Raw genomic sequence first — 12781 nt, 5'->3', positions numbered from 1 at the left:
CTTGATTCTCACTCCCTGTGAGTCTCTGAAGGTGTTCCCTGTGTCCTGCTCGTGTCTTCAGTTTCCTGCTGGATTACCTGCTCTGCTCATCGGCGGTTCCCATACCCGCTACAGAACCCTAGCTCTCCTGCTCGTGTCTTCTGCTTCCTGCTGGATTACCTGCTCTACTCCCCGGCAGTTCCCATACCCGCTACAGACTCCTAGCTCTCCTGCTCGTGTCTTCTGTTTCCTGCTGGATTACCTGCTCTGCTCATCGGCGGTTCCCATACCCGCTACAGCCTCCCAGCTCTCCTGCTGTGTCTGCACCAGGACAAGCCTCTCTACTCAGCGGCGGTATGCATACTTGTTATTGACTATTAACTTTTATCCTGCATATCTGCCTTGGACAAGTTTCTCTACTCAGCAGCGGAATACATACCCGCTATAGACTATTAGCTGTTATCCTGCATATCTACTTTGGACAAGTCTCTCTACTCCGCAGCGGTATACATACCAGCTATAGACTATTAGCTGTTACCCTGCATCTCTGTTTGGACAATCTTCTCTGCTCTCCAGCTGTATACATACAGCCATAGACTATTACTATTACTCTACTTATCTGCACCTGGACAAGTCCTCACCTCCTCGCAGTGGTACAACTTGCTATCCGCAGACCACTGACTTCCCCGCTACCTACCTGCACCTGGACAAGTCTTCCCATCACAGCAGTGGTACAACTTGCTATCCGCAGACCACTGACTTCTCCGCTACCTATCTGCACCTGGACAAGTCTTCCCATCACAGCAGTGGTACAACTTGCTATCCGCAGACCACTGACTCTCCCGCTACCTACCTGCACCTGGACAAGTCTACTTATCACAGCAGTGGTACAACTTGCTATCCGCAGACCACTGACTCTCCCGTTACCTTCCTTCACCTATTCACGTCCGCCCGGCTCTTCTTGGTTGATACCTGCCTCTGCACTATAGTTGCAAGTCGCTGACTTTCTTACCATTATAGCTGCGAGTCGCTGACTCCTATCTACTCCATTGACATTCTCTCTCCACCTGCTGTTGTATAACGTTCCTACTATTCACCCTACTGCCCAGAGGATCGCTGTGTAAACCCCGCCCCTCTGGTAAGCATTATCAGCTGGTGAATCCTGGGTAGAACTCCTAGTGCCCGTGACAGTTAGTACTTTTAAGTGCTATAACTTGGTATAACTTCCATGAATTACCTCTCTTTCCCAATATAAGTAGTTACATATGAAATTAATGTACATATATGGTCTAAAAACCATTATTGTTGAAAATATTGAAATTCAAATTTTCTCCTATTTTAGACAATCCTAGCCATCTCCTGGAACCAAAATGAATTCTTCCCCTCTCTCCAGACTGTGGGCATGACTGTAACTCAGGCACAGTGTAGGGGGAACAGTCCTTGGCCCTATCCTGGTGTCTTGGTTGACATGGAGCTTTTTCACTTGATTGCAACTTTTATCTCAGTAATACATTATAATAACTTGTTACAATTAAGAATGAACCACTTTCAAGGCTGCAAGCTTGTCCATTCTATCTTAAGCAATACTTACTTTATATCATGAGTATTATCTTGTTGGACAATTGCATGTTAATTATATTATTCTATTTATCTACTCAATGCAACATATTGCTAGTCTCCAATTCTTTGGTCAACTATACACATTGTAGTATTTTGAGGTTCATAATCAGTTGACTAACAGCCATGGCTGATGTCTATGTGAATTTCATATTTAATGTTCTTAATAACCCTTTGTATTTCATTTTGAACAGCGTTCTTACCAAGTTCTATGTTGTTCTACACATATATCTATATCACTGGATGGTGTGGAAATTTAGAAGTGGGGGTATAAAAAATGTAAGTGAACGCAATCTGATGGTTTTACAAAGAAAGCAGTAGCTGTGGCGATATGGCATAACAGCCCAATTTGATCACTGATCTATATTATGCTCAGGTATCATTTGAAATATAATACTGAAAAAAAACAGTCCTGTTGTTTTCATGTGTTATACGAAACATAGATGAGGGTTAAGCAATCAGTATAGTGGAAGAAAACCAACTAAGTTAAAATGAATATATAATATGATGGAAAGTTGTGCGATATATGCGCCTCAGAGTTTCACATTCAAAGCCACAATGATTGCACAAATCTGAAATACCATCAAGTTGATCAACGTGAATGTGCACATGTACAAGCAAACTAATAATATGCCCAGCTGCACAATACCCATTCTTAGATCTACTGAGCCACATTAAATGGTCATTTTAAAATTATAATTATCACATTCTGTACAAAGAAAGGCAAGCTCAACACTGTATATATATATATATATATATATATATATATACTTCAAGTTTATCCTCTCCTCCTACAGCTCTGCCCTCTCGCTCGCTAAGCAATCCTTCTTTAAATCCCTCATCTCCTCCCAGTCCTCCAACCCCCGCCGCCTCTTCACTACCTTTAACACTCTCCTGTCTCCCCCACCTCCCCCCCTCCCTTCCTCCTTATCTGCCACTGACTTCACCTCCTTTTTCTCCTCTAAAATCGCGGCCATCAGACTTGAAATCTCCTCCTCCACCCACTCTTCCGCCACCCCCCCTCTCGCCCTTCCTCCCCCCTCCACTCTCCCCCCCCTCTCCCCCCAGCCACCAACTCCTTCTCTCCTTCCGCCCTACCTCGGGTGAGGAAGTCCACTCTCTCATTTCTTCTTCCCCCCCTCTACCTGCCCCCAGGACCCCATCCCTTCTCACCTTCTTTGCTCTCTTTCCACCTCCACCTGCTCCCACCTCGCTCACCTCTTTAATCTGTCCCTCTCCACCGGCATCTTCCCCTCTGCCTTTAAACATGCTCTCGTCTCACCCATTCTCAAGAAACCCAATCTTGACTCCACCTCACTCTCTAATTACCGCCCCATTTCCCTTCTCCCATTTGCCTCCAAAATACTCGAGAGACTTGTCTGCAACCGTCTCTCCACCTACCTCTCTGAACACTCCCTCCTTGACCCTCTCCAATCAGGCTTCCGCCCCCTCCATTCCACTGAAACTGCCCTGGCTCAAGTTACGAACGATCTCCTCTCGGCTAAAGCCATGGGCCACTACTCCCTCCTGATTCTCCTCGACCTCTCAGTAGCCTTTGACACCGTTGACCACCCCCTCCTGCTTCACACCCTTCAGTCCATTGGCCTCTCCGGTACCGTCCTCTCCTGGTTCACCTCTTACCTTGCCGACCGTTCCTTCTCTGTTTCCACCTCGGATTCTCTCTCCCCTTCTTCCTCCCTTCCAGTTGGGGTCCCTCAGGGCTCTGTCCTTGGACCCTTACTATTCTCACTATACACCTCTTCTCTGGGTGCACTCATCAGCTCCTTCGGACTCAAGTACCATCTTTATGCTGATGACACTCAACTCTACCTTTCCTCTCCTGATCTCTCTCCCTCCCTTCTTTCCAGGGTATCCGCATGCCTCTCTGCCATCTCCTCCTGGATGTCCTCTAGATTTCTTAAACTCAATCTTGCTAAAACTGAACTCATTGTCTTTCCTCCCCCTCGTACCTTCTTCCCCTCTGACCTCTCCATCACTGTTGACAACTCATCTATCTCCCCTGTTCCCCAACTCTGCTGCCTAGGTGTCATCCTCAACTCCTCTCTCTCCTTTGCCCCTCACATTCACTCTCTCGCCAAATCCTGCCGTTTCCAGCTTCGCAACATTGCCCGCATTCGGCCCTTCCTCTCCCAGGATGCCACCAAATCTCTCGTCCATTCTCTGATTATCTCCCGCTTGGACTACTGCAACCTTCTCCTTATCGGCCTCCCCCTCTCTCATCTCGCTCCCCTTAGATCTGTACTTAACGCCGCTGCTAGGCCTATTTTCCTCTCTCGCCGTTCCACCTCTGTATCCCCACTCTACCAAGCCCTTCACTGGCTCCCCTTCCCCTACAGAATCCTTTTCAAGCTCCTCACTCTGACTTACAAGGCCCTCGCCAACTCCACTGCTCCCTACATCTCTAACCTTATCTCTATTCACACTCCCTCCCGCTCACTGCGATAGTCCAACGATCGTCGCCTCTCTTCTCCTCTGATTACCTCCTCTCACGCACGTATCCAAGACTTCTCCCGCGCCGCTCCCCTCCATTGGAACAAGCTCCCCCGCTCCATCAGAACTTCCCCTAATCTGTCCTCTTTCAAACGAACATTAAAAACCCACCTTTTCCTTAAAGCCTTCCAGTTTAATGCCTAAACTCCCACCGGTCGGCTACCTCTCTTTCTCATCCCTTCTTCCCTTCTCCCCCTTCCTCCCGTCTCTCCGTCTCATCCATGTGTCTGTCTGTCTTCCCCTCCCTTTAGATTGTTCGCTCCTGTGAGCAGGGCTCTCCTACCTTCTGTTTCCATCACTTTTAACTGCGCTCTCCAGCTACTCAGCTCACCTCCTCTCAGTCCCTCTGCCCTCTGTCTCCTCTCGCTTCTCTCCGCTCCCCTCTGTGACTCTCAACCTGTCATCCGTGCCCACCCTCTTGGGCCATAGTTACCTGCCTGTACTCACTTTTCCCCTCCCTCTCTTTCATGCTGTGCCTGAGCCCCCAGAGTTATAGTGCTTACTGTTACTTGTACTGTGCTGTTTCACCTTGTACTGTGCCATTGTTTGTCCTTGTACGGCGCTACGGATACTTTGTGGCGCCCTATAAATAAAAATTAATAATAATAATAATAAATATATATATATATATATATATATATATATATTATAAGGGCACAGTCGTGCCCTTATATTAAAATTGCATCTAATAAACGACATTCTGCCATTGGACATCTGTGAGAGGGGGGGCATGGTGTTTGTGGGGTCTACATTTTAAATCGTGTTAAAGCTATTAAGCTGAAATTTGGCACCCGAAATGGAGAACTGTCCACAGTCCACAGTCCGCATGCCAAATTTCAGAATAAAAACCAACAACTTAGGAATAATCTAAAGTTCAAAATTTCGCCATTTTTTTACACTTCCTGTTTTGCAAAAGTCGCCATTTTTCTGTGTTTTTTGGGAGAGCGTAACTCGGTGTACAGGGTGTTTAAAGACCTTGGTTTGTAAGAAAGCTATTAGGGCTGAGGAGTGCCTTTGAGGGTTAAAAATTTTGAGAAAGTTTCAGTTTTTTTATAATTTGGTAAAATATGCCCCATTTTAAAGATAGGGGATTTCAGAAAAGTTCATAATGTTGCGCATGTCAGTTAGAGGCTTTTGCTGGGTGTATTATATGGGGCTTTACTTGGGAGCACAAATATGGCTATGCTTTCCCCTGCATACCGATTTTGATTTGTAAACTGCAGACAAATTAGAGATATTTGTTAACTGTAGATTGGCTGGTTAGTGTTTTGGGACTTATGGGGGGCACATTGTATCATTTTTAGCCCTGGGGCCGTTCTTATTTTAAAGTTTAATCCCCCGTTCGATGCCAGAGTCCATTTTAAAAGTTCCCGACCCTCAGTGAGGTTAGTTAATTTATTCACTGCACTGAGGCTGGGGGGGAATTTATAAGTGCTCTGTACAGCAAACCTGACTAGCTTGATATCTTGATATGGTGCTGTACTGTGTGATCAGAGCGCCCCCCTGCCGGGACACCACTCCTCACATCCCCCCTGCTATGACTTCGCTCTATCCACTGCCCAGCCTGTCTTTATTATTATGTGTGCCTGCAGTGCAGCCCCAGCAGCGGGGATGGATTCAAGAGGGGGGGGGGCGATCGACCCTGTAGCATACTGCCAGGAGCACTCTGCCAGGATCGAACTGCCTAAAGGTACTACCCACATTGTACATTCAAAAGTGCTAATCAACTGCTTGCAAGCAAGATCACTATTAGTAACATCAGGTTATCCGCTCCCTCTCTCCTCCTCATCCCGCTGTCATCCGATCCCCCTCTCCTCCTCCTCGTCCCGCTGTCATCCATTCCCCCTCTCCTCCTCCTCCGGCTGTCATCCAATACCCCTTTCCTCCTCCTGCTGTCATCCATTCCCCCTCTCCTCCTCCCGCTGTCATCCATTCCCCCTCTCCTCCTCCTCCGGCTGTCATCCGATACCCCTCTCCTCCTCCTGCTGTCATCCGATACCCCTTTCCTCCTCCCGCTGTCATCCGATCCCCCTCTCCTCCTCCCGCTGTCATCTGATACCCCTCTCCTCCTCCTCCTCCTCACCCATGTCCTCTCTCACCCCCTGCAGCACCCATGTCCTCACTTCCCCTATGCAGCACCCATGTTCTCTCTCCCCCCCTGCAGCACCCATGTCCTCTCTCCACCCCTGCAGCACCCCTGTCCTATCACCCTGCAGCACCCATGCCCTCTCTCCCCCCCTGCAGCACCCATGTCCGCTCTCCCCCCCTGCAGCACCCATGTCCTCTCTCCCCCCCTGCAGCACCTATGTTCTCTCTCCCCCCCTGCAGCACCCCTGTCCTCTCTCCCCCTCCTGCAGCACCCAATTCCTCTCTCCCCCTGCAGCACTCATGTCCTCTCCCCCCTGCAGCACCCATGTCTTCTCTCCCTCCAAATCACACACTCTCACTTCTGTACTTACCATGGAGTTTTCTCCATGCTCTGCTCCTCTCTGGCGGGCGCCTCACTAACTGTCGGGACGTGATGATGACGTCACTTCCGACAGTCAGTGAGGGGCGGGAGATAGCATTTCCCAGCGTTAGGGGGGTCAGCGGTGATCAATCACCCCATCCACGCCATGGATTAAATGAAAATGTGCACATCTATAAAGCTGTGTGGCAGCTTTATAGATGTGCACAGTTTCATTTATAATATAGTATTCGGAGTATAAGTGATTTTGTTTCTTTTTTTTTTGTTTTGTGGAGATCCGGTGATGTACCTGGGCATCAGTGAGAGAGAGGGGCAGCTAGACTGAGGATCTGTGTCAACTGGCGCAATGTTGAGTGTCGGGAGCAGAAATCAGTGAGAGGGACTGCACACAGCATGTGAGATACCACCAACAACTTCTCCCCAGTGAGTGTTTCAGTTACTCTCCCTGAACTGCACACTGATACAATCCTCAGTTTACCGGCTTGCTGTTCCATGGGTCTCTGACAGGTAGTGGGCTGCAGGAAAACCACTTCCCACATCCAGAGCAAACGTGTACCATCTATGTGTCGATGGGTTCTCTGTTGGCAATTTCTTTGCTATTGATATATCTTTTTCACTATGGCTGCTGTCACTGGAAGTCATCTTTACGCCTTGCGAAGCACTGTATGACTGAAGGTGTGTGGGAGCTGGCACCAGTCTATATTGATCTGCTCCCTCTTTGCCTGATATCCACATTGTGGCCCGAATCATCAGAGGCTGGAAAAGCTGGTGGGCAGGGGGTGATGTGAAAGAAAAGCTTGTGCACAGGGGGTGCTATGTAAAAGAAAAACTGGTGGTCAGGGGGGTTACATGGGACTGTAACGCTGGTGTGAAGGGGGTAGCATGTGATTGTAATACCTGTGCATAGGGATGTGGCATGATCTGGAGACAGGATATGAGCCCAGTGGCAGGGAGGAAGGCTGGCTAACAGGAGGTGAGATGGTAAGAAAGGTCAAACAAGCCGGGTTCGGTACAAAGAGAGGCGGAGAGGTCCAAAAGTTAAGGCAGAGGCGAAGTGGAGGGCAAGCCGAGGTCGGTACACGAGTAGTAGATGCTGGTAATCAGGAACAGGAGCAGGAGCTAGATCACAGGCACAGAGCACAATAATCAGGCACTGGAGGCAGGAACTGGCCAGGTTTTTATAGGAAGTCAAGGGGTGGAGCTAAGGCATGCTGGAACATCAGGAGATCACTGGAACTGATCTAGAACACAGAATACAGGCAAGGAACTGTCCAGCAGCCAGAATAGCTCAGTCAGTAGAGCAGCAGTCCACAGAGACAGAAGCCCTGGGTTCAAATCCTGACAGGATTATGGCGTGTGAGAAAATCTGGAAGAAAGGGGAGGTAACATGTTAAAGAAAAGCTGGTGCGCAGGGGGGTTGACATAGGAAAAAAGTTGGTGTACAGGGTGCGACGTGAGAAAAAAGTTGATGCACATAGAGGTGGCATGTGTGAAAATCTGGTGTGCAGGGGTAACATGAGAAAAAATTGTACCATGTTATGTGAGGGAAAAGTGGGTGATGTGTTTTAGTGCGCAGGAGTGACATGTAAAGAAAAGCTGATGCGCAGGGGGTGACATTTGAAAGATATGTTGGTGCGAAGGGTGCAATATTTGAAAGAAATGGTACAAAGGAGGTGACAAGTGAAAATAAAGCTGGTGCGCAGGGTGGTTACATGTGAAGGAAAAGCTGGTGAGAATGAGGTGTCATGCGAGAGACTTGTACACAGGAGAAAAAAACTGGTGCACTTGCTGGTGGCATGTGTGCATGCGATCACAAAGCTAGTGGGCAGTGGGTTATGTGTGAGAAAAAGACATGCACTGGAAATGGAGGATACTAGGTTTAGAGAAAATCTGAGGAAAATTACTTTATCAAAACAGTAGGGGATAGGTAGAATGGGCATCTAACAGAGGTGATATAGGCTAATATAATAGACCAATATAAATATATTTGGTTATTAGGGATTAAGAAAAATAGTAGAAACTTTATGCGCCAAGTGGTTTTTAACTGCTGTGAAATTCTAGCTTCATAAACTTCAAATAATGAATATTTTAACTTTACAAAAGGCAATGAAATTCCATAGACAAAAAACCTTACGGTTTAACATGTCCGATTAAGGTTCCTTATACACCATCTAAAGCGTAAGAAAGATATTGGAATTCTTGAATTCAAACTCCAAAAAGGAATGAAATTACGACGATTAAGGCAGAAACCTTAATGGACGTGTTCCTTGCACAATACAGACATGGTATGCCATCGCATCCTGTGGTTAGCTGCAGATTCAGCACTATCATGGAGTGAGATTGCTGTCACTCACAAAATGGTGGAGCTGCTAATTCACATATTTGTGTGTTCACTGAAATACACACATACAGTACTACTACGTTTTCTTAATTTAGCTTTATCGTAGTTTAGGGCCTGGGTGTCTTAGAAAGAGAGAGTAAAGCAACCTCATAAAAAAAATAGAACTACAAAATAACAATAGAGTTAAATTACATTAAATTGATGTATAAGCCTCTGCTTAGTTTGGTTTTCAGTAAGCAATGTCTGACATTACATTCTTTCACAAGCCCTAAGCTAACTTTTAAGGATACATAAAGCCATCAAGACTATTTTAGTAAATTGCATAATAGTGTAATCCAAACGCATTTTCTTCAGGGATCTATCAGCCACAGGAACCATATTTGGTGAGGAGGAATGTATTGCAGGTATCTTTTCGGATTAGGCACAATATTGGATGGAGGAATGCTCTATCAGGAGCAGTAGTATGTTGAGTAGAGGGATGCTCTGCAGGGGTCTGTCAGCTGCGGGGAGTGTTTTGGGTGGATGGATGCTCTGCAGGGATCTTTCGGGAGCAGATACTGTTTGGTGATGAGCTATGTTCTGCAGGTATCTTTTAGGAGCAGGCACAGTCTTGGAGGGAGAAATGCTCTGCAGAGGTATGTCAGGAACAAGTATTGTGTTTCAGGAGGAGGGATATTCTGTAGGGATCTGCTGGGAGCAGGTACAGTGTTGGTGGGAGGAATGCTCTGCAGGGATCTGTCAGGAGGGGGTAGTATGTTGAGTGTAAGGATGCTCTGCAAGGGTCTGTCAGCTGCGAGAAGTGTTTTGGGTGGAGGAATGCTCTGCAGGGATCTTTCAGGAGCAGATACTGTTTGGTCATGAGCTATGTTCTGCAGGTATCTTTAATAAGCAGGCACAGTCTTGGAGGGAGAAATGCTCTGTAGGGATTTTGTAGTTCTAATTTTTTATGAAGTTGCTTTACTGTCTCTTTCAAAGACACCCAGGCTCTAAATTAAGATAAAGCTAAACTAAGAAAATGTAGTAGTACTGTATGTGTGTATTCCAGTGAACACACAAATCTGTGAATTAGCAGCTCCACCATTTTGTGAGTGACAGCAATCTCACTCCATGATAGTGCTGAATCTGCAGCTAACCACAGGATGCGATGGCATACCATGTCTGTATTGTGGAGGAAACACGTCCATTAAGGTTTCTGCCTCAATCAACGTAATTTCATTGCTTTTTGGAGTTTGAATTCAAGAATTCCAATATCTTTCTTACGCTTTAGATGGTGTGTAAGGAACTTTAATCGGACATGTTAAACCATAAGGTTTTTTGTCTATGGAATATATATATATATATATATATATATATATATATATATATATATATATATATACAGTCAAGTCCATAAATATTGGGACATCGACACAATTCTCATATTTTGGGCTCTATACACCACCACAATGGATTTGAAATGAAAGAAACAAGATGTGCTTTAACTGCAGACTTTCAGCTTTAATTTGAGGGAATTTATATCCAAATCAGGTGAACAGTGTAGGAATTACAAAGGTTTCTATATGTGCTTCCCACTTTTTAAGGGACCAAAAGTAATGGGACAAACAATCCTACATCAAACTTTCACTTTTTAATACTTTGTTGCAAATTCTTTGCAGTCAACTACAGCCTGAAATCTGGAACGCATATACATCACCAGACGCTGGGTTTCATCCCTGGTGATGCTCTGCCAGGCCTCTACTGCAAATGTCTTCATTTCCTGCTGTTCTTGGGCCATTTTCCCTTCAGTTTTGTCTTCATCAAGTGAAATGCATGCTCAATTGGATTCAGGTCAGGTGATTGACGGCCATTGCATAACATTCCACTTGTTAGCCTTAAAAAACTCTTTGGTTGCTTTTGCAGTATGCTTCGGGTCATTGTCCATCTGCACTGTGAAGCGCCATCCAATGAGTTCTGAAGCATTTGACTTAATATGAGCAGATAATATTGCCCGAAACAGTTTAGAATTCATCCTGCTGCTTTTGTCAGCAGTCACATCATCAATAAATACAAGGGAACCAGTTCCATTGGCAGCCACACATGCCCACGCCATGACACTACCACCACCATGCTTCACTGATGATGTGGTATGTTTTGGATCATGAGAAGTTCCTTTCCTTCTCCATACTCTTCTCTTCCATCACTCTGATACAAGTTGATCTTTGTCTCATCTGTCCATAGGATGTTGTTCTAGAACTGTAATGGCTTTTTTAGATGTTGTTTGCCAAACTCTAATCTGGTCTTCCTGTTTTTGTGGCTCACCAATGGTTTACATCTTGTGGTGAACCCTCTATATTCACTCTTGTGAAGTCTTCTCTTGATTGTTGACTTTGACATATATACACCTACCTCCTGGAGAGTATTCTTGATTTGGCCAACTATTGTGAAGGGGAAAAAATTCTTCTGTCATCCACCACAGTTGTTTTCCATGGTCTTCCGGGTCTTTTGGTGTTGCTGAGCTCTTCGGCGCGTTCTTTCTTTTTAAGAATGTTCCAAGTTGATTAAGCCACACCTAATGTTTTTGCTATCTCTCTGATGGGTTTGTTTTGATTTTTCAGCCTAATGATGGCTTGCTTCACTGATAGTGACAGCTCTTTGGATCTCATATTGAAAGTCGACAGCAACAGATTCCAAATGCAAATGTCACACCTAGAATCAACTCCAGGCCTTTTACCTGCTTAATTGATGATGAAATAATGAGGGAATAGCCCACACATGTCCATGAAATAGCTTTTGAGTCGATTGTCCCATTACTTTTGGTCCCTTAAAAAGTGGGAAGCACATATAGAAACCGTTGTAATTCCTACACCGTTCACCTGATTTGGATGTAAATACCCTCAAATTAAAGCTGAAAGTCTGCAGTTAAAGCACATCTTGTTAGTTTCATTTCAAATCCATTGTGGTGGTGTATAGAGCCCAAAATATGAGAATTGTGTCGATGTTCCAATATTTATGGACTTGACTGTATGTATATATATATATATATATATATATATATATATTGTGCAATTAAATTAGTAGTAAACCATTTTTTTCATTTAAAGTACATAAGAGACATATGTCTGTGTTTTTAGAAAAACTTTTCCATTCTGTGTTAGGAACCCCTCCAGCCGGCACAACACAGCTCGGAGTCTACTCTGCCAGTCAGGTGTTCACTGGAGCCCCTGATGGTGGGGACAGACTGGGCTGCAGACTGACAGAGGGTCGTGAAGTGTGCACCGGCTGGGGAGAACCCAGGCAAGCGGAGTGGAATCCAAGAGGTCAGGGGCCGGCAGCAGACAACAGTACGAATAAACAAGCTAAGGTCAGGGGTCACGAGCAGACAGGGAGGTCGGTATTCAAGCCAGAGGTCAGGGTCACGAGATTCACAAGCAAAGTCCAAATCCAAGCCAAGGGTCATACACGGGTAACAGTCCAACAGGTTTTCACCAATTTCGGGCAGAAGCAGGAACAGGAGCAGATTAAGCAGACAGGAACTGGACGCTATAACCGGCAGGGAGGCTAAGCCCTCCCTGCCTTATATACAGAGTTTGGCCAATCAGGGCTTAGCCCTGAAATACATCCCAGGTGCGCTACCCAGCTAAATTAGCCCGCAGGCTACACTAGCGCATGCGCCCGGCTGCCTCACTTGCCGGGGCGTATTGCTTGTTAAACATGGCGTCCGGCCGTTGCCTTGGTAACGGTCGGGCCCGAGAAACCGGAAGTGACGCCCCGGTCGTCATGGAGACGGCCGGGACGTTCACTGACATTCTGTTCATTTGTTTTGGTTGTTGTAGGTTTTATATCGTTCCAGTAATGTACTCTGTGATCAAAATTTATAGCTTTCTTTT

The sequence above is a fragment of the Mixophyes fleayi genome, chromosome 1 (genome assembly GCF_038048845.1).
Source record: "Mixophyes fleayi isolate aMixFle1 chromosome 1, aMixFle1.hap1, whole genome shotgun sequence".
In the NCBI taxonomy this organism is placed as follows: Eukaryota; Metazoa; Chordata; class Amphibia; order Anura; family Limnodynastidae; genus Mixophyes; species Mixophyes fleayi.
The sequence above is the reverse complement of the archived record's forward strand: the minus strand, read 5'-3'. Positions refer to the sequence as shown.